The sequence below is a fragment of the Hirundo rustica genome, chromosome 10 (genome assembly GCF_015227805.2).
Source record: "Hirundo rustica isolate bHirRus1 chromosome 10, bHirRus1.pri.v3, whole genome shotgun sequence".
In the NCBI taxonomy this organism is placed as follows: Eukaryota; Metazoa; Chordata; class Aves; order Passeriformes; family Hirundinidae; genus Hirundo; species Hirundo rustica.
In genome coordinates this window covers 15,686,717-15,714,645 of record NC_053459.1, presented here as the reverse complement: position 1 = coordinate 15,714,645, position 27,929 = coordinate 15,686,717, and the positions used below count along the sequence as shown (strand labels likewise).

The window sequence follows — 27,929 nt, the reverse complement described above, 5'->3', positions numbered from 1 at the left end:
ACCCTGCTTCCCATAAAGCCCACAGGCCCTTCAGGGTCTGAACTTTCAAGCTTTCTAGTACCTTTTTGGTGTAAGAAAAAATAGTACACCACAAAGCTCCCTCCCCTCCAAAACACCAAAACATTAACTAAAACTTATTTTGCACTAGTTGCATTTGTTGCTTGGTGGTCAGAGATAAAAGGAATATTCTCTGAGAATAAATGGATGGTGGCCTCCAGGTGCTGCCTGGAGTTCAGATGCTCTCTGCTGCTCCATGGCACTGTGTGGGTTTGCTGGGTAGAAGTACATTATTAAGGTTTTTGAGGATTTTTTTTTTTTTTTTAATCCTGGTGGATGCTGTGTAATCTGTAGTTTAATGTAATTCTTGTGGTCAGTTGTGCCAGTTATCTGTGCTTTCTGTATTTTGGGAACCTAGCAGTATTCAGCCATCTTTGGTGTTTTTATCCTCCTCTTCTCAGTTGCTTAACTGTGTCATTTTGTCTGGTTGATAACCCCTGGCTTCAAGCTCTTTACACTTTTCCTGCTGACTTAAAGTATCTCCTCCTCTTCCCTCCCCGATTTCCTCATTGCCTGCACCCTGCAGACGTGCTCCTCAGATGCTGGGTGTGGGTTACAAGTTCCTGAGAAAATCTGTGGGTAAATAATTAACGTGTTGTAACACTGAGTTCCCCCCTCCCCTCCCTGGGGCAAACTGGTGACAGTGAATATTCACCTTTTGAGCTTTTCATGCCTGTCCCAAACAGCAGATACCCTTGATTGGGTTCTCTTTCTCTCTCTTTTAATTTTTTTTTTTTTTTAAATTTTATTTTGGCTCCTCTTTGTGAGAGAAAATAATGCTCAAACTGCAAAGGAGATATGGAATTGCAGATGGGGAGCTAACTTCTAAATCTGAGCTGGTTACATCCCTGCTCAGCAAGAAAACAGCTTCTTTGAAAGAGGGTAAAGTGGGTTCCAACTGAAACTGGTGCAAGGATAAAGCCACTCTGTGCAAACAGGTACATTTGATTGGGGTCTGGTTTGAGCTTCAGAGCAAACTTGCATTGGGAAGCAGCAGCTCCCAGACCTCCATGGTGGGATGTGTCTTGTGTGCTCACCTTTCCTACCTGCTTCCTCCTGACCTGAACAGGGTGAGTGCTGAAAAGAGACCCAGCACTCCAAAAAGTCTTCTGTAACCAGCCTGGGCTGGAACAGAACATTGCTCTGAGTGAACAGCTCTTCCTCTGGCAGGAGGCACACCTGAAAGTCATTCTAGCTGCTGTAAAGCATGAGTTTCATGAGTTGGACCTGAGGATGGGAAAGAAAGGACAACAAGTGAGGTTTAAAAGCTTGGGAGTAATGGCCTGTAAAGAAGTGGCTCAGGTAGTTTTGAGGTGGGTGTCACTGAGCAGTTCAGTACAAGCTCTTAGCGTGAAGTGGTGACAAAATCTCCTCCAGGATGTACAGCAGTTGCTCAGCCAGTAAGTTGGGCATTTACTGTGTCTATGATGGCTGCAGAAACACGTGCTGCTTGAGAGGAAGAAAATGGGAAATACCCAATGTGTCTGCAAAGAAAAAGAACCCAAAGAATCCTTTGATCTTAAGCTTTTGTGGGTTTTCTCTTTATTTGGCTGGTTCATGCTCCTTGGAGGATTTCTGGAGGAGCTCCAGAATTCAGTCTTGATGAAAGCCACCTTCAGACTCCCAGGCAACATCCCCAGTGGGGCTGAGTGTATGTGGGGAGAGGTCTGGCCATGGGGCAGGCACTGCTGTTTCTCTGCTTGGACCAATTCCTAAAGTGAAGTACCAAAAACAAGGCCAGCCAGATTATGTGTTTCCCCTACCCGGTGGTATTTGTTGTGATGTAAAGCTGGAATGGTTCCTAGAAAGCATTAAAACACAAATAATATTAACCAGGACTGAGAGAGAACAGCCAGTCACTCGGAAATGAGAAATATGTTACGGTGTGACTAGGTCAGTAGGAATGAGACCGTCTGGCTTATACTGCTAAATCTGATACTCAATCCCTTGAGAGCCTCAGTGAAGCCTGGTCCAGCAGGAAAGGGTATGAGCAGGGTGCTTGTCTGTACCAGTTGGGACTGGGAGGCTTCAATTGCAGGTGTTGCTGCTGCACTGGAGCATACTGGGCAAGGCTGGCCCTGCCTGAAGATTTGTGATATCCTGGGCTGGGCAGTTGATCCCTCTGACTCAGCATATTTGGCTCAGCTGGGACAGATGCAGCCCACCCACCCCAGTAAGGCTTAAAAAGGGCATTTCCTTGTAAGGCATTTGGGGATCCTGGGAGGTTTCATGCTAATCACATGCAAAGTGCTGTCCATCAAATGCTCGGCTGTTTATTGAGATATTTACCTGGATGATGACATCTCCTCCCCTTCCCTCCAATAAAACGTGCTTGATAACTCACATGAGTGCTTGTAAGACCAAAGGGACTGTCAGCCCTTTTAATCTGTGCTGTCATGAAATAAATAACCCACTGAGCTAATTCCCCTGAGTTTGTCCTAATCTCACCTCACCCTCATCTTTGTTCACATGCACAAATGCACTGTCAGCAGTATGTAATGTGCTTCCCTTGCAGCTTAAACAATAAATCCTGTAAGACCAAAGCTTTGGAGATGGAAATTGCACTGTGTTGGTGGTCTTGGGCATGTGATTCAGGTGACTGAAGGTCAGCTTGAAAGGACAGCAATGACTTCAAAGAAATATATTCCCTTCTGTTGAAATGTCACACTATAATTTGGGGAAAAACATTTTTTTGAGTTTTGTTTCATGCTAAATAGATGTGTGCAATTGTGTTTGTGTTTTAAAGTATTTAATTTCTACCATGGCTTCTGCAAGACTTTCTCACAGCAATCATGGGAGAAAGAAACTACTGAAAACCACTGGGTTTTTTTCAAATATATTTTTTTTACATACTGAAAAGGTTGGCAAGGGACTCAGTATAAGCATAGATACTGAAACTACCTGTGTTTTTTCCTCAAGTGATACTGATTTATTTGTTACTACTCAAATAAACTTGATGGTAGAAGGAGCTTGTTACTTTGAAGTGAGAAGTTGCAGCATCCTGCAACTTCTGCCCTGTCTCTTTGTCACTTCTGTTTTTATTTGATCTGTTGTCACCTTTGGAGGAAAATGATGTCTTTCCCTGCAGGGGCTGAGGGAGGAGGGCCGGCAGGCTCCTGGTGTATTTCTGCAACAGAAATCCATATTTAAATGACAGGCAGTAAACTTTTCTATTTTCTTTTCTCTTTTGGATGGTGTTCTGTTTTATATGTTGGGATGCTGCACTTCCCTGAGGCAGGCTGTCAGCAGCGGCTCTCTTCCCTGCAGTCACTATGTAGTCTCTGTTTCTGTAATTTGTGTGATCAGCAGATATTTTGACATCCATGTGTTTTGGGAGGAGAAGACAGGCATTTAGCCTTCAGTTGGAACAAGCTTGGCATTACTGTACATTTCATATTCAGTGCAAGACTCCCACAGAGACCCTCCAGTTCAAACCTGTTCCGCTCTGTGTGGGAGTGCATGTTGAGACTTCTCCTCAGCTCCACGAGCCCTCGGGCTACTGGAGATGCAGAATCCCCTTTCACAGGGTGCTGGAGGTCCCAGAGTGGGGGAAAAAGCCCTGAAGTTGTGTTGCAGTAGGGAACAGTGTTGCTTGCCCTCCTCACAGCTGCTTGGGTAAGCAACACCTTTGGTGTTGGCTTTTTTTCACAAAGCAGGAGGATCAGGCATCCCCACTGCTTCTGGAGCCTGTTCCACCACTTTGGGGAGAAGTAAAGGCTGGTGTGGGTTTGAATCAGACACCAATCTTGGGCATAGAGAAGTTGTAGGTGTGCTTGGGAGTGTGTAGTTTGCTGTCCTGATCTTCTCCTTATTCCTGGCAAACAGCTTGTTCTTCAACCTTGATATCTTGAATCTGCAGAGTTTTCTCATCATACTTTCACTGGGGGGCATCTATAAGAAAGAGGAGGATTTTGAGAGGTAAAATACAGTCATCTTGCACTGCTGAACTGAGTTGTGTTTTGTTCAGTTGGGGCTTCCCCAAATGGAGGGTTGGACTGGCGGAATCCCAAACCTGACTGCACCATTTGATGTCTTGCTGTGAAGTGCTCCTTCTCCTGTGCCATCTTCAGCACTGAAGAGCTTGATCCCTTGCTTGGGTTGTGTAGTCCTTGGAAGAGAAGGGAAGGTCCAGGGCTTGGAAAGGATGGTGTGCATCCGTCTTCCGGGTGAGTAACGCCAGAGGTGGGTGGATGCGGGAGCAGCTGGTCTGTAATGTGGGTCATTGAGGAACAGGGAATAGTGAGGCCATCTAACCTAGCGGGGTTTGGGCTCTGCCCCAGGCTGCCACAGTAATCATCAGTGTCAACATCTGGCACATCAGTTTTTCCATTAGAAACTCGGTTCTTTCTGGGATTTTAATATCTTGGCTATTTCAGATCACGCTGAGAAACAGCATGCCCCTGTGCAGGCACTCAGGATGCTTTAGTTGTTTGCAAAGCCAACATATATAATAGTAATTTATTGCACTGCCTTGAGAATAGGCAAGATGGGAAAACCAAGCCCCCATGTAGCAGGAATTCTTTTCTATCAGCCAAGCTGTAGGAATGATGAGCTTGCAATTAACTCTAATAGCAAGAGAGTAGCTGGTGAGGGGAGGGGTTGGGCCAAGGGTTTTTTTTCAGCTGAGGTTCTGTTTTGAGAGCTCCTTGGTAGTAGGGCAGGTTCAGGATAATTTAGCAATTGCCCGTGCCCAGTGAGGTAGAAAGCTGGGGTGAAATCACTGTATTCCTCACAGGGGACATGGAGAGGTGTTAAAACCTGGTGTTCCATTTGATGCTGCGAGACTTCCTGCTTGTGACTCTGTCTTCTGTCGTGTGGACAAAACTTTGTGGTGTTTTGAGACATAACCCCACCAGGAGAAGTAGTTCAGAAGGGACAAGTGAAAGATCCTCCTTGTCTTGTGGCTGGTCCACAGTGTGATTTAGAGCAGATGGAACTGGGTCTAGGGAGATTTTTCTCCTCGTGGAAACATAGGCAGCTCTGGTGTGTTGTAGGCTTTCTTGTGAGTCTTAGCATCACTTACCAAGTCTAAAACTGAGAACTGAATCTTCACAAAATCCCTATCTGAGATAAAGCACTTCCAGACTTCAGCTTTACTTAAACCTCTGGGTGAAACACTTTGGTCCTTAGCGAGGCACAAAATTCAGGCAGTTGGGTTTGCAGCCAGTGCTTTCTTGGGGACATGAGCTGCATGTATGTGTGTGTGTGTAGCAACCCTACCAAACAAGATCTGGTTTAAGAGAGTATTTCTGTACAGGAAAGCATGTAAGTATATGCTTAAGTCTTACTGAAGTCAAAAGCAACTTAAGCACGTATTATAGTTAATCAGGAGCTTAAGTGATTTTCTGAGTTGGCCTAGATCTGGAATGACACAAAAGGCTCTCCTGAGTTGGGATTCACAGCCCTATTCTGTAGTTCCTTCCCAAGGAAAGTGCTGATTTATTTATTTTTAATTCTTGCCTTAAAGAATGGCCTGTTTTGGCTTTACTCCTTTGCAAGTTTCTGGAAAGGAAGATGTGAAAAGGTAAAGCACTCTGAGCAACATGCTTCTTTTGAAACGACAAAGAGAATTTATAGCATTCATTTCAAAAGGACTCTGTGCATCAGGAATAATGCTGTAACAGGGATGTTTCACTAAAGTATACTGTTGGAGTCGAAATGCCATCTGGTGTGATCAGAATGACAGCCTGCTTGGAATTGGTGCTGTGTAATGTGCTTCTGTAGATTGCTTCCCTTTAATATTTTTTTTTTCTTTTTGAAGTTTTTTTGTTGTAAGTGGGATACTTGCAGCATGAATTTGAATTGAATGCGATGTTGTAAAGAACAATAAGCAGGTGCATTGTATAAAATATAAGTGGAAAGCTACTGCCTAGAAAGGAAAAGTAATGTGGTTACTGCTGCATCTTTTTCCAAGCACTTACGTGTTTCGCAGTGTGATAGGTTTATTTAAGGTAAACTCCTCCTATTCAGGTGAATGGGACACTGTGCTTCTCAATTGATTTTTTAGTAGAATTTTTTATGGTTAGAACAATAGACAGTGCTAATATATGGGTTCTTTGTAAGAAGACTAACGTTTTGCCTGGAAGTTACAGGATCATTTGATGAATGCTTGAGTGTTGCTGATGAAAAGGGGTGGGAGAGGAAATTACCTTTAATAAGGAGTTTAAGTGACGTTTTTCTTATAGAACACCACTGCTCTTGATTTTCACAGAAGCAAGGAACCTGAGGTGTTTGTGAGGCAGGTGTGGAGCAGCTGGGTGCCTGAAGACTTGCCCTGTTTGTGCCTCGGTACTTACCCCATCCTTGCTTTTGAGCAGGCCAGTGCTCCCTGGGGCGCACCAGTCCTGGCCAGCAGCGTCCCTTCATGTCTGAGCACGGCCCAGCAGATGCAGTTCTTCTGGTGTTCCAGCCCATGTTTGCAGAGCACTGTCTGCTCTTGTGTTTTGTGTCCCCACTTGGCCTGGCCAGGAATGAACCCTTGTCTTGACCTGTAGCATCCTCTGGCAGGAAGGCTGCTGAGCGACTTCCAGCTGAAAACACAGATTGTTAGGAAAGGGAATGAGTTACTTTTTGGCTTTCCTTTTGGACCTCTGGCCTCCAGACTAGGCAGATCTCCTTTCTAGTCCTTACTGTAGTTAATCCAGCCTTTCCAAGACCAGCAGTGACCTTGGGTGCTTTTCTGATCAAGTCTTCTCTCAGATGTTGGCTAGAGCACAACCTTCCAACTTTAGGTCACCCTAAAGAGGAGGTTTGCTCCTGTGAATGTGCCTGAATGATGCCCTTTTACTGAGGAAAGTTTTCAGGTAATGTTTAAAATCCACACTAAGTCAAATTAATACAAGTGGTACTTTAGAAGCAGGAGGACAGGATCTCAGGGCTTTCAGCTCCATGTATGATGTGCAGAAGTCTTGTTTGTGCTGTGCCGACATCTCCTACCTGGACTGCTCATGTTTCTTTGCAGTGAGCGACCATTATGTTTTTGTTACAAAAATTGACTTGTCAAGTTACAAAAACTTGACCCAGTTTGGAAGGGTCATAGATTGCCTTTTGGGAATCAAGGAAATTGGCAGAAACTGGAAAGTGCCAGCTTTGAACTACTGAGGGCTGTTGTTCAGGAGTGCCTGGTCTCTCTGAGAAGCAGCAGCTCATAGGTGCCCCATGGCTTGCACATGCTAAAATGGACACAAAACCCAAAGCTTGTGGTGTCACCCTAGAAAGGTGATTGCTTCCTCATTTAAAGGGGAAAGGCTTGGGTTCTTGGGATCTTGTGTCTGTGTTAGGCTGGAAAAAAGGGCAAACCAGAGTTCTTTCCTTGACTTTAGTCCTTAGTCTCTGTGACCCACTGTAGATACCTAGATTTCCTTCTCTGGAAATGCAGTTATATTTTATCATTAATGACATTTGTAACAGACTTGTTCTTGCATTGTACAGGTACAAAGTTTAAGTCCTTTTTGATTTTGAGATATTGGCATGATTAACCCAATAAATTCCAGTAACTCTCCAATGGAATTCTTAGAGCTATTGTAATTCATGGGAGCTATTGGTTCTGATGTTGTTTCCACCCTGAGCTGCAGTGGGTTATTTCACTGATTCAGTGAAGCTCTGGAAGCTGCTCAGGGTGTCATCAGCAGCTCAACTATTAATGACGAAATACTGGCGTATGTCAGAGGAGGTGAGGGAGAACTGAGTTTGAATCAGACACATTTTAGAAGAAGAATAAGCAGCAGTCCCATTGTAATCCTTTCAAATGTTAGTAAAGCTTTTAGGTAAAGGCACTGCTCAGCACTTGCCTGATTTTTGTCATCTGAGGACGTAGGGATCCTTCTGCTGGAGCTAGAAGCAGGTTTTTAGGAGGAGGAGCAATCCGTCTTGAACATCAGCTATAGCGTTGGTCCCCATCTGCCTGTGCAGGAATGGACATTGCTTGCACTCAAAAAACTGACATGGAAGGTCACAAATTCTGGGGTGAGAGCATGAGTCTTTCCAGTGCAGTCCTATGTAAGAGAAAAACTGTATTGTCTATTTCTAGGGACAGTATCTAAAGAATCTGATTTTTTTTTTTTTTTTGTCTTTTTTTGCCACATCTTGTGGCTGCAGTACCTTCCTTGCTGGCTGGCCCTTCCTCGGTCCTTCCTGCTTCTGTGCACTTCCCCTCAGCCACAGCCTTTTTACCCACTGCCAGACTGTACCTGGTGCAGCCATCATCCCACATCCTTCAAGCATCCCTTTCTTTTCCAGCCAGGAGTGAGTGTGTTGGGGCAGTGCAGCTCCAAACTTCACATCTTGTGTTGTTTTTGTTTTTTTTTTTTCTCCTATACCCTTTTTGGGGGTGTTCTTTTGTGTGTGGTTGGTTTTGGGTTTCTTTGGTGGCTGTTTGTTTTTTAGCTTCTATTTCTCCTGTCTGCAAAGCAGGAGATAGGATGTAATGCTTTCTGTGGTGGGACTGTGAGGCTGCTTTGGAGCTGGTTCATTCTCACAGCTGAACAGTGGCTGTGTTGTGTTGGCCACGTGTGCTCCCAGCCAGAGGGCAAAGCCCTTTAACTGAAACCACCAAGAAGTCGTGTCACCCGAATTTGTTAAGCCGTGGTGACTTTTGGTTGCAGTCACCTTGGCATTTAGAAAGTGCTCTGGTGTCTGAGAAAGTATTGTGGGGCTTGTTAGTTTTAATTTGAATAGTTTTGAAATACTGGAGACTTCAGGGTAAAAAGAAAGGAGATTTGGTTTTCTAAGATAACAAACCTGTCCTGGATGTGGTACAGAAGCTGTGTGGCTGCTGGGGACTTGATACTTTAGCTGTGATGTTTTTGCAGACATGGCTTCAAGTGCAGCTCTTTGTACCCTTCAGTGAAGGGAATTGCAAAGGGTTGGCACAGCCTAACTTGAATTTCTGAGCTGTGAAAGCAAACAGTGTAAAATGTGTTTGGCTGGCTTTTGAGGGCAGATGTCTGGGCACTGCCATTGTCATATAATGATGGATCTTCTTTATTTGGGTTGGATGTTACTGTCCTTCATTGCAGCAGCAAGAATTTTTCTGAGTCCATCGTTCTGTCTCCAAAAATGGCAAAGATTTTTTTCTGTTAACTAATAGCCTCTTTGACAGGGATGTGACTTTAATCCCTTATGGAAAATGGTTCTGCATTCATCCCATAGCAGGGATGGGACTCAGATCTGCTGGGTGTTCCTAGCATTGCTTTTATTGCTGAGTTGCAGCAGCCACGAGGACCGGATTTGTCCAGTGCGTCCTCGTGGGAAACACTGGAGGAATCTGGATCTGTTGTCTTGATGAAGATGATCATCGTTGTGTCAGGAGGTTGGGTCTGCAGCATTGCAGCTCTGTGGCAGATGCAGAAATTTGCCCAGAGCATATCTCTGGGAATGTCCTGTGGTCCTTGGGTTAATATCCTCGTAGTGCAAAGGCGGCGGCTTTGGTGGATGTGCCGAGTTTGGATTGATTTTTGGAGGCTGAACCTTCTGCACTGAAGAAAAAGCTGTAGGTGTGGCTGTGTTTGTGAGAACACTGATGCCTTCCTGCTGTGCTGTGGCTGCACTTTCTGTTGTTGGTCAAAGGCAAAAGCTATAGTGAAGTAAAAGGAATAAAAGAAATCCCAGACTCCAAAATTTCTGGTCAGCTGGGCTTACCCTGCTTATATCCCCTGCTTTGCAGATAGGAGAAGTGGAAGCTAAAAACTGAGGGCACAGGGCAGAAACACTGTTGAGAAAAAGGAAATGTGGACTTGGCCCTGAAGGGACTTCTGCTCCTCAGTAGTTTTGCAGCGAATGTAGGTGATTGCCCTTGATGTGATGGCTCCAGGGAAATGCTTTTATGAGGAACGTGGTGAAAGAGAAGGGAGAGTCTTCCTCTTTCTCACGAAGATACTGCTTTAAATTCTTATAAGGAAAAATGAGCAGGTTCAATATCAGCATTACTGACCAAGCCCTCAGAAGCAATTGTATTGAGACACAATAAACTGGGGTTTCCCAGTGGCAGCTTATCCCCGCTGGTGTCAGGGCAGGGGCCAGGGAATATGGGGTGAATATCTTGAGGAACCCTTAGGCAACCAGCTCACCTCCAGGAGATGTGAGCATGCTGCTTCTCAGCTCTTCTGAGCTGCTCAATGAGACTGGTGCCTCCTCAAAAGTTTCAGCCGTGTTAGTCATTTGTTGCAAGACTATTTTCTTTACGTTTTTATTCTTAATGCTGTGTTATTTAGACAGCAGGAGTGAGGAAGTTTCAAAGCTGTCTACTTGGAGCAGGATGATTGTAGACCACCTATTCCTGGGCAGGAGGTGACATCCCTGGGGATGCTGATGGTGGCTGGTGCTGAGCCATGGGACACTGGGTGGTTTCCTACAGGTGGGGGACAGGTATGCTTGTCAGGGACATGTGTGGGCCTGTGTGAGGAAGGAAGCATTCACTCATGCTCCTTACAGCACACAACTGTTTTTTGCTAATCATTCCAGCCCGCAGGAATTTTTTTTATACTGATTTATGTTGTTGGTGGTTCTTTCATTCAGTCATTATTTTTTTTCTTTTCCCTCCTTTAATTGTTGAAGCTGTTTTTAATCCCTGACCATAATAAAGCCACACTGTTAACACAAGCAGCGGGGTAGCTGAAATTGCAGCTGTACTACAAGCTCTGCTTTTAATTTCAGGCTGTTATTAACGAGGCTAGAAACTTTCCCTTCCCCCAGTTGGGTTTCGACTGTGTGTCTTCATTCCAAGCAGTTTCATTCTGTGCTTCAGAGCATCCCTGACTCCATCTGGATATAACAGGTGAAGGCAGAAGACTGTCTTCAGATGTCATGAAGAGGTTTCTGGTCACTGTCCTTCCCTTTTCCTTGTGCAGACAGCTCTGTGGAGTTGTAGGGTTGGGAGCAGGCAGCTGCAGGGGCTGGGACAGAACCTCCAAAGAGAGGGTGGCAATGGGGAGCTGCAGCCCAGAGTTGCTATTGCTGGGAAGGAGATGGAACTTCACATGTTTAACAGAGGTGGGAGGGCAAGACAGGGTGGTTGGATGGGTTTGAGTTGCGTGTTTCTGCCTCTGCACTTTGATCCTAGTGCCAAGCATGAGGGGCTCTGATGGCTGGTATTGCCATCCCCCATGGGGCAGCACCCATCACTCTCTGTAAAGGGAAGGTAATGTGTGGTGCATGTCTTTTCCTCTCCTTTCTGCTTCTGCAGTGCCCTGCGTGCTCACAGGAATAGTCTGTTGTTTATAGAAGAAGCAGTAATGGCAAAAAGGTTTTATGTTTTTGAAAGGTAGTACTGTAATTGCACTGGGGATATGGAAATCCCAGTCTGCTGCTGAAATTGCTGCAATAGACTCGAACTTAGGGATTGTCAGGACTCTAGGAAAAATTCCCAGCAATTTGCATCTCTAAAGTGCAGTCCCACATTCCTGTTAATAACATGTGTGTTAGAGAGGACGTTTATTTCTGTGGCCAAAGGCATGTAATCTTCCCAGCCTCAGGTGTGTACACTCAAGGCCAGGTTGGCTTTTATTTCCTGTGCAGGTATTACTTGAGGACTGCAAACCTGTGAAACAACCCTTTAGGACTGTAGCTGCAGCAGTCTCTAGTTTTTAAGTTAACGTGCCCCCCACCCTGCCCTGCAGTGTGATAAAGGTAATTGCTGCCTGTGCAGTGCACGTGTCTGCAGCTCTGCAGGAGCACTTGCTGGGCTGGAGTCATTCAGCTGGCTCCTGTTTGGATCCTGCATCTCCAGACTGCAACGTCTGAGCCCGACACTCCATGGCGTATGCACTAGCCTTTTTCCTAGATGGATTTATTGGATTTCCAGTAAAGACAAACAAAGTCTGAGGTCTAACGGTGCTGAGCAGGCAGCGCTGCGCTCGCTGGTCCAGCCTGCTGTGCTCAGCTCCTTATACGGCCAAAAAAAGGAAGAGGAAGAGAGGGCGCAGCGTGAATACCAGACATACGATGCATTCTTCCCAGCTGCAAACTTGGAATTCGCTTTTCCCTGGAAAGTGGGCCCTCTGTATATCCATTAATTCAGGCTCTGTACTGTTGAGCAGGAAGAGGGAAGCCAGCATTGAGCTGGCTCCGAGTAACACTCAATTGTCTTGTGTAAAGGAATTTCTTTTCTGTGAGGTTTTTTCTTGCTTTGGTGGGCAACAGAGATGGGATGAGGAATGGGAGAGGGGGGCCAGTTTCTCCTGAGGCTCGCTCTGACTTGGCAAGCTGCAAGCAGGTAGACTGCAATTACATCTATTTTCTTCATCGAAAAATCAATTTGATTCATCATTAACCTCTGCCTTTACATTATATTTTCCCTGAATAGCATCTTCCGGTTAGTGGGAGGCGGAAGGGAGGTAAGGCAATCGATCCTGTTACTTCATTCATAATCTGGCTTCAGCCTCTGCTCTTTGAATCACTGTGGGCGTGAATGGCTATGCTTGGGCTGGGAGTACAATGTACAGGCTGCCTGTCTGTTGGATATGGGCTCTGCTATCTCCCATTAGGCCTGGGTTTCCAAACCACTGGGGTGTTCTCTTGGGTGCAGCACCCTTTTGAGAGCTTGAATGAGGAAGGTCAGGCCAGTCCCTCCCCTCTCCTGGTCTGTCACTGGTTCACAGTGTGCCAAGGCACTGGGAACTGAACTGCCATGGCAAGTGGTTTCCTAGATTGTTTGGAGGCCACATTGTGAACTGGAGGCCACAGCAGGGTGAATCCTGGTGCTGCCTGTGCACTGGCAGCTTGTCTCACTGCCAGCACCTGGGGCCATGTGAGCAGGGACACCTCCAGCCAGCCCTGTTTGTGCCTGTCACTCAAGGCAGAGCTTTTCCAAGACCATAGATGTGGCTTGTGCTTCTGTGGACGCTCTGTGTTTCATGGGGGCCAAACAGGTGGGAGAATTGGGCAATGGTCACTCAGCCGAAAGGCATTTGGAAAAAGCAGCTTGACAACCTTGAGTCATGTTTTACTGCCTTGGGATCAGTGTGCCTGGAAAGCAATTCTGTGTTGTCTCTTCACAGGCCTTGGGGAGGTGATGATGCTACTTAATTTCACGAGCTCCTTTCATCTAGCTCCTGCACCGTGCTTTCCCATCTTGAGGATGGGCTGTGACAGCACTTGACTAAGGCAATCTGTGTAGCTTTGTGAGGATCCCATCTGTTTCTCTCCTTGACAGCTGGGTTGTTCCACGTTACTTGCCTTCCTTCTTTCCTGTAAAATCCAGCACGTTATTAGGACTCAAAATAGTAGCTCCTCTGGGCCATGTTGTAATAGGAGGGTGTTTCATGATGACAAGTTCCAGCATTGCACGAAGGCAAAGCCCTTTTATACATGCAAGGAAATAGCAACAATCTGCTTGCAGGTCATGCATGGCTCAGCTCTTTGAACTTCTATATTGTCAAGTGTTTGCCATCTCTGTTCTTAGAGACTGTACTTTGCAACAAGCACTGTAAATTATCCAGCAAGGATAATAAAGGAGTTTGATGGTAGAAGAAAGAGAAATGAATGGCAAATCTATGCAAATTGAAACATCTGTTGGGTATTCTTTTTACTCTTTCCCTGTCCATCCCCACATGCATCCGGAGGTTTTTTAAAACCAGGTGGAATAGAAACTTAATTTTTTCCTCCGAGTGGACCTTAGGCTCTTGTGTATAGGTTTGGGTCAGAACTGTCAAGTGGATTTTTTGGCACTATTTCACATAAGTGCACTCTTGAGCATTTTGCTATAAATGTGACTTAATGGTGCTCCTTGTTCGTTAGCCAGGGCTCCACAAAAGTGGTGGGCTTGGTGAATGTTGGATTTGGGGTCCAACAGTATTTTGACTGTCTGAATTCTTTTTGTTGGTATTGATGTGGATGATAGCTGCCAGTTGAGAACAGGAGACTGGCAGGCTGGTAGGATTCCATTCCTGTGTCCTCAGATGGGTGTATTGCTTGCAGAGGGCTCTTGGATGCTGCAGTTACCTGACCTGTGTGCATGGTTTAGGACCATCTTGAGTTTTGTGGGTGCTGAAAAGTTGCAGCCTCTCTGTCTTGCTTCCATTTCTGCTAGGTTTAAATGGGTGTAAATTTCCGCTGGTTGCTCTTCTAATGCAGTAAAACACTGAACTGGTAGAGAAGGAGAAAAAGACAGGTGACCAGTAAATATTTCTTTAACCATTTGGGTAGTTTTGTTTCCAGGATGTTTCCTTCTTGTTGGGGGAGAAAAAAAAAAAAAAAGTAATTTGATAAACACAATACACCTTCCAAGTGTAGGGGAATGCTCTGCTTCTGTTCTTTATATATATATATATATATATATATATATATATATATATTTTTTTTTTTTTTTTTTTTTTTGGTGCTGCCTTAAGGTGTCTCACCAGAAGTATGGGCTGTCATTATCAGAGAATCCTGTAAAAAAGCTGTAATAATTGCACAGTGTTCTTTATTCCTGTCAAGTTTATTTATAGACTTTTTTTTAAGACACACGAGGGACTGTCTCTGCACACATCATTGATTTTGCTAATAAAATCTTATATTTTGATGGTACATTTCATTGGAAAATCATTAACTGCTCCATAAGACTTACAGTATCGTGGGATGGGAATGTTTCCTGTTGCCTTCATGGAGAGATTGATCTAGATTGATTTCTTTGGTTTCTTAACAGCTACTGGGAAAGGGCACACAATCAGATGCCTCGTCTCTGCTCCAGTCTCTCTCACCAAGGCTTTTCTTCCTGCAGGAAGTAGAGAAGGTGCTTAAAAGCTGTTTGAAATAATTCCAGTGCAAAACATGGGGAAAGGACACCCATTGGACCATGGCCACCATGTTGTCCCCAGTGGTCCCTCCATGTGAGGCTCCTAGTGGCAGCTGTGACCATAGGTCAGCTGCTCAGGTGGAGGGCACTGTTTCTGTTCAGGCTATTGAAGGACCGGAGGCAGGTTAAATTGCCTCTGTCCAATACCAGCCAGGACATACTTGAAAGCCTCAGGCTGAGTTTTTGCTGTCCCTTCTAGCTGAGTTCTTCAGGAGCTTGGATCAGCAGCACATGGTTTTAGATCCCACTGCAAGCCCAGAGCCCACGGAAGGGCCCAGAGCGAGGTGAATCTGGGCTCTGCTCTGGTTTATTTGGTTGTTAGAGAGCTTTTCCTCTGTAAGGGAGCGTTGGACTGACAGTCAGAGAGCCACCACCGAGCCAAACACCAGTCCTGTATTTAGCGGCAGTTAGCAGATTTGAGCACATCCTTCATTCAGCCAAAAAAACCTGGGAGATGCCACAAGTCCCTGTTTTATTGTATTCATTAATTTAGTGGGCATGTGTGTGTTGTATTTGAGGGAATGTTTAGTGTTCAGGTTTGTAGAGCTGAATCTGATCCTGTGTTACAGGAGACAGACCAGTTGTCCATAGCAACCTGAAATTGATTTTCCCCCCCCGCCTGCTGAAAGCTGTTCCCTCTTGAATCATCCCTTTAATTTAATATAATGAACAGGATGTCCCTGCATGCAGAACCTGTTTTTTTTACAAGTAACCTAGGCAAAAAAAAAAAAATAAAAAAAAATCTTATTTGAACAACAGCACTGCCTCTGTCTTTATTGCCACTTGACATTAGTCCTTGCTGTCCTGTTTCCTCCTGCTTTGTTTCAGGCACTGGAGGCCATTATCAGTAGTGGTTAATCACTGCTGCTGCCACAGGGGCATGTTCCCCTGCATGACCTGGCCAGCGTGGCAGTAGATCCCTCTTCGGCATGAAACTCTTCAGACTGCCCTGTTTTGTGCTGAAAAGGTCTATTTTTTTGTAGTGTGTGCACCATCAGCCCTGTGCTTTCTCCTGACGTGCGGTGGTGCTCACATGTGGCACTGGCCACGTTGTGGCTCTGGCTCTGACCTGCCTTTTTCTGTGCGTCTTTCCAGTGCAAGCAGAGGACTTGCTTCCGAGGAGGCTGGTTGGAAAGTGTTGTGGAGGAATGGGAAGAACTGCCACGCTGTTTTGTTCCTATTTACAAAAGAAGTCTATGCCTTTGTAATCTGTGTGGTGCCTGAGGACTCCAAGGGAGTGATTGCCTTGTCAGAGGAGTGCCAGGGATGAGGAATTTGGGACGTTTGTGCTTTTGCTACCTGGAAGAGGACTTGATTACCTTTTGGAAGAATGAAAGCTTGTGTGTGGTCAGCACATGCTAACGCTCTTTCCACATTTGCTTGCCCCTGGATTTTGCACAGCGTGGCAAAAAAAAAAAGCAGAGTTTTGTGTTTTTTTTTCCTGTATTCTTAGTTCTTGCCCTCCTTGTTGTGAAGCTGCTGGAGGAGGAGGTGCTGCTGGGCTGGGGCAAGGTGTGCCGTGATAGCAGTTGTCCCACCAGACTTGTCCCTGTTGATTGTTCCACACAAAGAGAAGCAAGCTGCTGCTTGCATCCGTGCTTAGGCCATTATTACAAATTGCACCAATCTGTGCTGTGAAATGTCTGCCTTTCCCTGGCTTGTTTTATGAAAAGTTAAAGGGGAAAGAAAAAAGCACACAAAATCAATATGGCAGAGGCTTCAGTTGCGTGTTCACCTGCTGTCACTGTGAGATGAAGCTATGTCACTTGACATGCCTCGTGCATGGCACTTGTTGAGAAGATAGTTATTTCATCTCTGTTTTTTTTTTTCACGTCAGTCAAAAAATGGTTTGTTTCATGTTCATCGTCTGAACATTGCACTGAATAAGTTACCCAAAAAAGGTTAATCTCCAATTCCATACTGCTTTTACTGTCGCATCCAACCGCTTCAAAGACAGTGATGAGTGTATCCTAATGATGACTCCCAGAAACATTTGTAGCATAGGCATCTACTTCTTTCAGGTGCCAAAACTGATACTTACAAGGCCTGTTTTTTTCAGAACACATCATGTTTTGTAGTGCTGTACATGGTTATAGTACAAGTCTTGATTAAAGGTTGAACACAGAATCTCAATCCCTGCCTGCTAGTTCTTGTCTCTTCTGGACACAGTCCTTCTGTATCTTTTTTCAGCCACAAAAGGCACAGCAATAAATATGTGGGAAAATTTGATATATGTGACTTTGCTCTTATCGTTCAGAAGGTTTATGGCAGAGGCATATGGCAGGATCTAATCTTTCCAAGCGACTCTCAGCTGCCAGACCACAAAGCTTCCTTTCTGGTCTCCTTACCATTGCCTGCCTTGCATGCTCTCCCTCTTCTGAAAACTGAATGAGGGCGAGGAGGCCACTGTCCCACATGGCTTTAACGTCCTTTTCGACATGACTTGGCTTTCATACACAGCAAGCATGTGGAGTGGACATTGCTCCAGGTGTCAGTGAACTTCTTGGTGTCTTGTTGTCGTTCCTCCCTTCAGCAGGAGTACTGTCTGCCCGAGAGCTGGCTATGATCTAGCTGAGTTATGCAGAAGTTCCTCGACTGTTGTCTGTAACTTCTGTCAGCGGGATATTTGTAAATTTAAATGCTTCCTCCCAGAAGTATCAAAGGAACTGAGGCCACTTTTCAGCATGGACATGAAAGGCTTTCGCGCACTGGTGCAGCCAGGATTGCCATGGAGAACAAAGGCTTTTGCTAATCGCTTCTGATGCCTTTCAAGTTTATGCCTCATTTTTTCCCCTTTTTCAGATGGCCTCCCAGAGTACTGAGACTTCACTGACTGACTCACCAAATAATTAACAGGAGGAGGACTCAATCTCTGAAACTTTTGAACACCTCTTTTAATTTTCTTGAATAAGCCAGTACTCTGGCCAGGATCCAATTTGTGTAATTACATTTGACCTAACTTAATCCCTTGGCAGTTTCAATTGCATGTGGTAGTTGTCTTGGCTCCCAGGCCTGAACTGCCATTCAGTGCTACTCCATGATTTTCAACAGCTGTTGTAATTCAGCTGTAGAAATGGGTGTATTTTCCTGGTGGAAGTATTCCTCGTATCTCTGTCCCTTGCTAAGCATCCTTATCTCACTAGTATTTTGGGAGGTAACGTGTCTGATGCTGCAGATGATCTTGCTGAAGTCCTTGGAGCTACTTTCACCCTTAAGCATGGGCCTGCATTTAGTCTTTTATCAGTTGTCCAACATACATTTTGAGATTGCTTTGTGTTTTTCACCTTTAGGCATTTATTGCTCAGTCTCCTCAGCTACTATGTGCTGCTTTAAGGATGTTGTTGGTGCAGGTATTCCTCTTTAGCCTGGGAAACAGCACTTCTGCTATCCAATCGGTGCTAAACAGGAGTGTGTCGCCTTCCTGTGCTGACAGCAGTTGGGCTGGCTGGCTGTGAGTGTTGGCATTGCTAAGAGTGCAAGTGATGAAGGAAAGCAAAAGCCCAGGACAGCTGGGTAGGATTACATAGGATGAAAAAAACCATCCCAGGCAGAAACTTGGAGATGGACAAAGTGCAGTAGCCAAAGGTACAGTCAGATGGGTGATCCATGCAAAAGGCAAGACACTGAGTTCTTGCATTGGCACATCCTTAGATGTGCAACAAGCATCTTGTTTTCACAGCAGGTGACAAATTGAGTGTTTCTTGGCTTCAGACATCGGAAAAGGCGCATTTGTTACAAAGCCACTTGATCCTTTGGGGGCAGGAGCAGCTCCTGCTAAGGGAGACAGGAATTTAGATGAGATGGGGTGCAAAAGGTGATCTGCTGTTGAAAGGTGATGTTGTTGCAAATTGTCTGCTACCATCTAACTCTGTTTTTCTGAGAGCCTCCAGAAGCAGGATGGCAAACGTATCATTGCTGCTTTCCCTTGCTGTCTGTTACCTTTCATGAAATTTGGGATGTTTTTGTCATTCAGCACTCTCCCCTGTGTTTCTGAACACTGTTCTTGTAAATCCCTTCTTTACCTTTCCACATTGTCACCAAACACTTGGGTTCATGAGAGATTTCCTTTTGCTAGGTAGAACATCCTGAAGATCAGGAGGTACAGAATATGTTATGAATACAAAAGGCATTCATCAGACCTGACTTTTGCCTTCTGGGTCTACCCCATAATTACACATATTTCAATCTCAAAGTAGACTGGAAATCTTGCTTCTGTTGGTGTCAGTGATGCTGTAAATAAAGTCACCAGTGTAATGCTAAAATTTGTCCTCTGTCACAGAGTTTGAAGGTTTGGAGTCAGAGCCATCTGATTTTGACATGTGCTGGTTTATACCTTGGTAGAACTTTCTGCAAAGTCCATGAACACTTTGTTTCCTAGAACACAATTTTTTCAAACCCTTATAGTGGTTGTCAGAGAAAATGTGGCCAACTCTGAGTGGTGGCACATGATGTATCTACAGTCAGGGATGTTGCTTTTGAAGATCTGTTTGCATGCTAAATAATGGGGTGGGGAAAATTGCACTTCAGAGTTTCTATTTTTTCCTTTACTCCTGGGCTGGCCTCTGCCTCCCATCCTGAAGGCAAGTCTTCTATTTTTCTTGTTTCAGAGTGCTTTGTTACTGTGTGTGCCTGAATGCATCAGCCTTTGGAGGTGAGCGTCTTCCCTTGAAACAGCCTTGTGATATCCAGGTGCCTGCTCTCTTGGGGTAAGGAAAGACATACACATAAAGAGATTGAGAATGTGCTGTGAGCAGAAGCAGAATGGGGAAAGAGAGGACAAGCAGCACTGCCTCAACTTGTAAATTTTGGAAACAGTGAACTTGTCGTGGAGAGAGGGAATAAACTAACTCTGTCCACTGTAATTAAAAATAATTATAAACTTAAGTTGCAGCAAGGAAATTGTGCAACTTAAGTTGCAGCAAGGAAAAGGTGTCAGTGAATAATCTGCATTAAGGATAGGTGGGTGTTGGACTGGATCCCCCCAGGAGGTTAGGCAGTTTCAGTCATGAAAAGGTTTAAGAACAAGTTGGAAGAGCAGTAGCAGATATGCTTTTAGGAGAATCAATCCTTCCATGTGGTGAAAAAATAGACTAGGTGACTTCTGGAGAGTCCTACTAAGCCACTGATGATTAGAAATGGGATTGTGTGAAATTCTTATCTTAACAACCTTACTCAAAGCTGATAAGGTGAAAGGCAAAGCAGAGTGTGTCTTTGCAGAATGGTTTGGTGAAGAATTTTTATGCAGCAGCTGGTGCTCAATGTCTTTGTTACCGGCGTGGTGATGCTCTTCTGGAGGGAAGTATGACTGGGAAAGAAGAGGTTTAATCCTCTGTTCTTGGCATGCTGTGTGAACTTCTGGCAAAACCAGGAAGTTGTATCGGTTCTGGATCCTTTGTAGTAAGTTTCTGGGAGTTTGAGTCTCTTCTATGGTCCATGTAAGGCATTTGTTCTTACTCTCAACGGTGTAATCTCGTCTACTTTATTGTGACATGAGAACATAATGCTACAAATATAGGTATACTGAGCAAAACACAAATACCATGTGGAACACAGAGGGATGAACCAAGTGATTACTTTTTGTCTCTTTTTCCAGGGCTGATGAAGTGGAGAAGAGTTTCATTTTTCTTCTCTTGCTCTTCTGTTCATGTTTCTTTGTCCATTGTGTTTCTTTGTCTTGACAGCAAACACAGCAGGCTTTTCCTGAGTTTAAAAATGCTGGTTTACCAGCTAGGTCTTGAAATTATGTCCTGAAGATGGCTGCTCCTTTAGTTCTCTTGCTTCTTCCTCCTTCATCTCTTCCCTGGGAGCTGCCGATGACAAATGGAGCCTGGGCTCAGGCAGCCTCCAAGCCCCATCGTATGACAAGAGCGGTGTTCAGGTGCTTTGTCTTCCTTAAGTTAAGAAGATTGGTGAGATACCTGTCTTATCTTGTAGGACATCTGGAATTCAGTGGGAAGTTCTTCAACCTCTTGCTGGATTTTGGTTTCTCTAAAATTTACACTTCATCCATAATGTCAGCAAACACTGGTGTCTGCCCTGGAGTTACACCAGGGTCTCATTGTTCCTTATCGTCTTCTGCTTAGCAGAGATAAGCTGTTGTGTCTTGGGAGTATGGGGACACGTAAGAAACTTGCAAATAGCTCTAAGAAATGCAGATGGTGTCAAGAAGTAAATAAGGGATGCCTTTCTGAAGTCACCTTTGTACATTTTTTTTTATTTTTTTCTCTTTTCTTTTCTCCTCCTCTTGAGCTTTTCAATTCCTGCAACTATCTACTCAAATCTTGAACAGAGAATGCATTTGTGGAAAGATACAATTGACTGTGTTCCTCCATGATCTTTTGATCTCAATCAATCAAATAAATCCAAGACCTTGCAATTCACCTTGTTGCAAGGACGGTTAATAAGTGTAGGGGTTGTCCTATAGTAGTGATGATTTTCCAGCCTTGTGCTTTTTTTAAATTGTTATCCTTTTTTTTTATTGTTCTGACCTTTTGGACTGGTCAGGGTAAGATTATTTGCAAAGAATGGTCTATAAATATGCCTGTCAGGACTGGAGTTAACATTCAAGTGTTGCTGCTTAGCAAAAGAAGGCAATATACCAAAGTTCAATTTAGATTTCCCTGCAGGGTTGAAAATGATGGCAAGACTCACTTAACATGGCAGGGACGAGTCCTGCCACCTCTATGGGAGTGGCTGCTGTGTGGTCCTGCAGGAGCTGTGTGCCTGGTTCAGTTGTCTGCTCCTAAAATTTGGTGTCTGGCATCTCATGCTGGGTCTTGCTTGTGGTGGAGGAGCCCTGGATGCATCTCCTGGCTCTTCGAGGTGCCAGCTCAGTCAATTAGTAGCTTCCCTTGATTGGGCAACTGATTTTTTTTTCCAAGTGCTGTGCTCCTTGCAATGCAGATGAGGGTTTGTGGAGCTGCTCTATGCTCTGTCCTGCAAAGCCACCCTGTTCCCAATCCCAGATTTCAATGGAATGCCAGTTGGGTTTTCCCTGCTGTGACTATTCATGAAAACAGTTCCTAGATATCTCCCACCTGATGTTTACCACCATGGAAGATGCATCATCCAGTGGTAAGAATCTTGCTTTACTGTCAGGAAATATCACAGTGGTTATTGATGTCTCTGCTGTCCTGTCAGCAGAATTGACTCCTGTGGGTGAGAGCAGCATGAGGAGTGAAGCTGGAAACCAGCAGCTGTTATTTAGGCATTAACCTGCAGCACTTGAAAGCTACACAGTCTATTGTGTACAAATGGTCTCTTTAGAGCCTGGTCATGAATGTAAGTAGTTTCTCTGAAGCATGTGGCTCTTCTGAGTTTATCTTTTCTTCCTTCTGTAGATGAGAAAGTCAAAGTGCTGAAGGCCACTTGAATTTTATTCACAGGAAGTTCATGGCAGTGGATCCCTGAGGCTGGGTCTGAAATGCATGGGTTTGGCCAAAAAATCCCCCAAGAAAAAGCCTAGATGTGGTGAAAAAAACAATGCCATCAATTGAGAAAACAGACTTGGGACTAGGTGGTGAAATAAAGGTGCAAAAAGCAATGCAGCTTGTGGAAAGTCACAGAGCACCTCCATGCCAGACCCCTGTGACAGCTCAGCAGCTCTTGGTCTAAATCAGCAGTGCTGTAACTTGCAGTGAAGTGGATGGGTCTGGTTCCTTGTCAGCACTGGCTGAAAAGTTTTTAGAGTAAAGAAATAAATTTATCTTTAAGGCTCATCTTAAAATCCAGAAGTCATTTCTCCAGCACCTGTAAATAACTGAACCCTTTGCTGGATTTACCTGCCTTGCACATGAAAGGAGAGGATATGGGGAAAATAGCTAAGAGGGTGGTAGAGCAGAGCCTTTGTTGTGTGGTGCCACGCCCTCAAGAGCCTGGTGGCCATGCTGAGAGCTGGACACAGCTGTCCCCATCCCCACAGGCAGCTGCCATCCTCCAGGTGGCAAAGGAAAAGCCCTCCAGTGTGCAGGAGCTTTGCATGTCCCAGAAGGCAACACTCTCTCTTCTTATTCCAGAAGGGACTGGCAATTAGCAGCAGGGGTAATAGCCACCTGGAATGAAATTCTGTGGAGGCATGAGAAATAGTAGGGTATATTTGGAAATATCAATTGCATATATATATTCCTCTTAAGAGAAACATGTTGGAGGTGCCATATCCATAAATACTAATAAGGCTGTTTGATTCCAATTTTCAGGTAAGATTAACATTTTATTGAGTATTATATCTGTCACATTCAATGCTTTAGTGTACCATCCTCTCAGGCTTATTAGCATAATTGCAGTGCTTAAGCAACAATAAAAAATTCAACAGTAAAATAGCGGTTAGCGCAGGCAATTTGTTATCAAAAGCTTTTACTTAAGGACAGCTTTTGAGCATATTTATTATCCAGTTAGGGCTATACATTATTTTTATTTAGAAAAACAAGAGGGAAGCAATGTAGGTATATTTTTTCTCTTTTAGTGTCTAAATCAGAAGGCCTGAGAATTGGTCACCATCTTTCTTAAAAGCACCCAGTGAATTCACTTGGAATGGGAAGGCAAGATAACAAAGCAGACTCAGGTCTGGAGCAGGGCTGTGATGTTAATAACTCAGCAGAACAATTCCATTAAATTCTGATGCTGACTGGAGCACCCTTTTGAAATTCCCTCATTGCATCCTGGGCTCTGAAGATACTGTCCTTTGTCTGTGGCTGATGGCACTGTCACTGGGGCCGTGCAAGGGCAGGGTGGCTCAGGCTCACACCCTAGAGGTGGCAGCAGCCCTGGGTGCAATGCAGCTGTTGGAGTGATGCTTGCACTGGTGAGGGGAGGGACTGGACAGGACCTGCAGGAAATCAGACTTGGATATCAGTGCTGGTTATCTCTGAGGCTGTCGCAGAGGAGCATGGCCCGTCTGTGACAGTGCTGTACACCCTTCCTCCTTTCTTTTCTCACTTTGAGGACTCTTAGGCGAACAGTCCTTTTGCTGAAAAGCTGTAGCATAGGTGGGAATGCATGTGTTTGTATGCCAGCACTTGCTTGTGCCCGTATGAAGTTTCTGTTGTCGGCATGGCAAGATTTTGTGAGTGTCTAAATTTTCAGCACATTTCCTGTGTGTACTTAAAATACAAAGTTGAACCTCATAAATGAAGAAGTAAATGAGTTTTAAACAACGCAAGAAGTCCTTAGACTAGGAGGTCCATCAAGAAAAGCACTTGGAATTGGCAGGAGGAAGACTGCTGCTGTGAATGCTTGTGGTTCCTTTTCTGGTAGAGGCTTTTTACAGACCCTCTCTTTGCTTGTGCTTGCTTTTCCAGCATCCTTCAGCCTTTGAGTTGTTGTCCCTGTTCCCCAGATCTGTGCTCACCTTCAGCATTCTCCCTGTCACCACAACCTTGGTGCATCTCCTCCCATGTGTTTTCCTCATTATTCCTTGTTCTGGGAGACCTCCTTTTCTTTGTGCTGCTTTTTCAGAGGTCACTCTTCCATGTTCTTGATGGATGACTCAGCTGTGGGCCTGTTGCTCTGTCATTTTGGTGGTACCCAAAGCCCAGGGTGAGGATCTGCCACAGCCCTGGTGGTGCCTTGATTGGGCTCACAGTCTAGATAAGCAAGATGGGCAAACTTGTCTGGTGTTTTTGCTCCCATTTTGATTGGTGTCTAAGCTCACTGTGAGGAGAAGTGAAGGCAGCGCTGCTGCCCCAGGGAAGAAGCTTGTGTTCATAGTGAAACAGGATGTGTAAGCAGGTTGTAGGAATTGGGAAGGGAGCACATGGAGACAGGTGAAACTAAATTGGGCACATATTAGAGAAGTGATGTGCTTGTGGGGTCCTCTTCACGAACACCCTCTTCTGCGAATGTGTGAAATTTGAAAGGAGCTGGTTGTTTCAGATCCCTTTTTTCTGGAAGGGGTAAAAAACCCAATGTTATTCAGAGATAAACTGTATGTTTCAGATTCTGGGGTAGTTGTGAATCTTTTGTTGGTATATAGCTCACTCTCATGAAACTGCCCAGCACTGCATGGTGTTTAGACTTTCTGTCAACAGAGAACTTGGTGATGCTCCTGAGGCTGTGAATACACAGAAACTGACTGTGGATAGCTAAACTTTGTGGGAAACTTTGCTCTTGGTGGAAATTTGACTGTGATTTGAATTGCAGTTGAAATATATGCTCTCTGCCTCCACGGTCACCTCTAGGAATGGGGGCTCATTGCTGCTGACTTAGGACCAAGCAGCTTCCTGCACAGCTCCCCACTGTTGCTCCTTCTGGCTCAGCTCATCTGGCTTTAGTAGCCCTCAAGGCACCTGAGCATCTCCTGCTTGCATTTGGCCTTGTAGCTGGGCAATGCTATCTTCTGCTACAGCCAGGGAAGCACCCTTCTATCTCCTGTGCCCAGCCAGAGGGTTCCACATCCATGGAAGGAGCTGAAGGACCAGGGAAGGTGTTTTCTTGGGGTGTTGACGTGGCTGTGGCTTCTACCTGAGATCTATAATCACCCAACATTTTAGGCAGAAAGGATCATGCAGGTCTTTTGTGCAGCTCCTGGCTCAAAGTGGGGTTGGCTTTAAGGTGGGATGAGGTTGCTCAGAGCTTGTCAAGACAGCGGTGGCCTGCTGTGGCCTTGATCATAGTGTCTGCCCTGGTAACAAAAAGACACCTTATGGAGGGCTCTGTAGGCTGTACTCTGGTGTCAGGGTAGTGCAGCGATGACTTTTTTTGTGAGAGGGTCTGTGTGAAGGGTTGAGAGACAGAGTCTGAGCATTGACACAGTGATTCCTGCATTAAATTCCCCTTGTGAAGAAGGGAACACCATGGCCAGCTCTGCTGGGATCTGGCTACCCCCACAGCTGCTGGTGACACTGCACAGCTCTCCTCAGTGTGGCTGGGGAGGGATGCTGGGAGGAGAGGGTCTGTGGCTGGAGACCTTTCCTCATGTGAACATGGCCTCCCCAAAGAGGAGAGTGCCTACATGCTTCTTGTGGGGAAAAATAATGGCTGAAGGAATTTAGCAGTGATAAGTGTCATAAAAAATACTTATGCTGGAATTTGTAAAGACTGGAACATCTGTTCTCAACAGTGCTTTGATCACGTTGTGAGGCTTTTAAAATGATACTTCCATGAATTAAGTGAGATCCTTATGGCTGCAGGATTCCTTTCAGTGCCCTTTTTTTTCATGGAGCAAAAAGGCAAATTTCACAGGGAACATTACATGACTTGAAACACATATTTTAATGGTTAGTATCAACCAAACAATGTTTTATTAGGTGCTAGGAAAATGTTCCAGTTCCATACCCCAGGAAGCAAAGCACTCCCATTTACTTTTTTAGCTTATGGGAGCTGTACTTTGGAAAAAAAAAATAAAAAATCAAGAATTCATTGCTTGTATGTTACCGTATTCAAAACCAAACCAAACATGGTGAAATGAGCTTAAACATTTTGAAGTTGTTGTTAGAAAAGGTCCATTTTGGGTTTTATTTCCAGGCAGAGCTGCAGTCGAGGCAGAGGATCTGTGTGTTTTCTGAGGGACCCACAGCAAAGAATGGCGAGACACTGAAGATTTACTTTCCTCAGTCCACTGCCTTGGATTGAGCAGCTTTTGGTCATCCACTTTTCTCTGAGGACTTGTGCTTTTTCCATTCCTGGTTGTTTCAGCAGGCTCCTGCCTCCTGCCCTTCCAGGGGCTGCGTATTTGGGGCTCAAATGTTGTGATGCCAAGTAACTTTGGTGATCTAAGGAGCGTGGAGAGCCCTCATGGCAGTGCTTTGCAGTGTCACACCTGGCAGGAGGATTTCTGCTCCTCTGCCTTCCCACTACCTGTAGGGAAAAGAATATCTCCTGGGCTGTTTGCAGAAATAGGCTGTAGGATGTGAGGGGCAGCAGGAAGGAGGGAGAAACTAAAGAAGAGATGTGGAGCAAAGGGTGGGTCTCCTCCTGTGCTACATTTGTGTGTTCATATTTGAGAAATCCTTCTCTGCTGCTGCAGCCAGCAAGTCTGGGGCTTCCAGTGGGATGCTGGGCAAGGCTTCTTGCTCCCATCTCCCCTTCCCTCCCTGGGATGAATGGATGGACCTGTGTGTGACCCCACGCCTCTACACACCAATCAGAAGCCTGGGAAACTTAATTGTTTCTTCATTTAAAGACTGTCCAAACTGTGAAAGGAGGAAAAGCTACGGTCGTAAATAACAGAGAACGAATATGGATGGGCTTTCTGGTAAGGTTCTGGGTGTCAGGGGTTAATTTACGAATACTAAACAGTTTAATTCCTCCAGCACCCAACAGGTGAACAGGCAGCTTATTGCTGTGACATATCCATTTATAGCAGTTTTCCTTTGTGAACACCTGTGACTCAGTTCTGTTACATACTTACACTGTCTGTTAATTATTTACCAGTGATTTACAAGTACAGAGTGCAAATAAAATGCTTTTATGCAGGAGACTGCATCATACACCCAGGATTCCTGGGAATTGGGGCACGGTACTACCATGTACAATCCTATCAGCGTCCCTGGAGTTCTGATGGAGGAGTCCTTGTATGTACCTGATGAAGAGGCAGCCCCTTGCCCTCCAGAACGGGCACTCAGAGGGGCTGTGGTGTTAGTAAAGGGTTTACTACTCACAAGGCTGTGGTATACGAGGGGATCTGTGTACTTTTCTTCCTTGCAGATTGCTTTTTGCCTTTTTGAATTACTTTCTTCCCCTTCCACAAAGGCTCATTCTAATTCATGAGTGATGGAAACAGCAAACTGTTTAAAAAAAAAAAAAAAAGGCCACAGCATGATGGGCTTTTTTTTTTTAAAGAATAAAATAGTATAAAAGTCAAGTAGCAGATAGAGTTATGACTCAGCTCATAACTTACGATCCTATGCTATTTCTGTAACGTTTTTAGCTTATGACCAAATTTTTCTAATATTAGGACATTGCCATAGAAAGTGTGTCAGTCCCTGGCTGCCAGAGCTTGTCACTGTACAGAATATATACACTTCCAAGCAAGTGTGCAGGAGCAGGCCAGTAAGTTGTCTGTTGTGGTTTTAAATTGCTGAAAGTTTTTGTTGGTTTTTGTTTTTTCCTTTATCTGTTTGTTTTTGGTTGTTCTTGTTGATTCTCTTAGCAGTTGTGCAGA

General features: G+C 44.8%; 1 protein-coding gene across 12 annotated transcripts in view; it reads left to right on the top strand.

Annotated features, from left to right (window-relative positions):
• The window catches only part of LPP (LIM domain containing preferred translocation partner in lipoma), a 332,936-nt gene that overhangs the window by 43,122 nt on the left and 261,885 nt on the right, over positions 1 to 27,929 (top strand). For 2 of the 12 annotated variants that reach the window (XM_058422022.1, XM_058422020.1), the window contains exons 5-6: positions 19,438 to 19,536; positions 26,291 to 27,020. The exons of 4 other annotated variants lie outside the window; for them this stretch is intronic. The gene's annotated coding sequence lies outside the window, so the exon portion shown is untranslated. Of the gene's footprint in view, positions 1 to 12,358; positions 12,390 to 19,437; positions 19,537 to 26,290; positions 27,021 to 27,929 lie in introns of all 12 variants that reach the window. 6 more of the 12 variants (XM_040074753.2, XM_058422016.1, XM_058422019.1 and 3 more) reach the window with 4 other exon arrangements.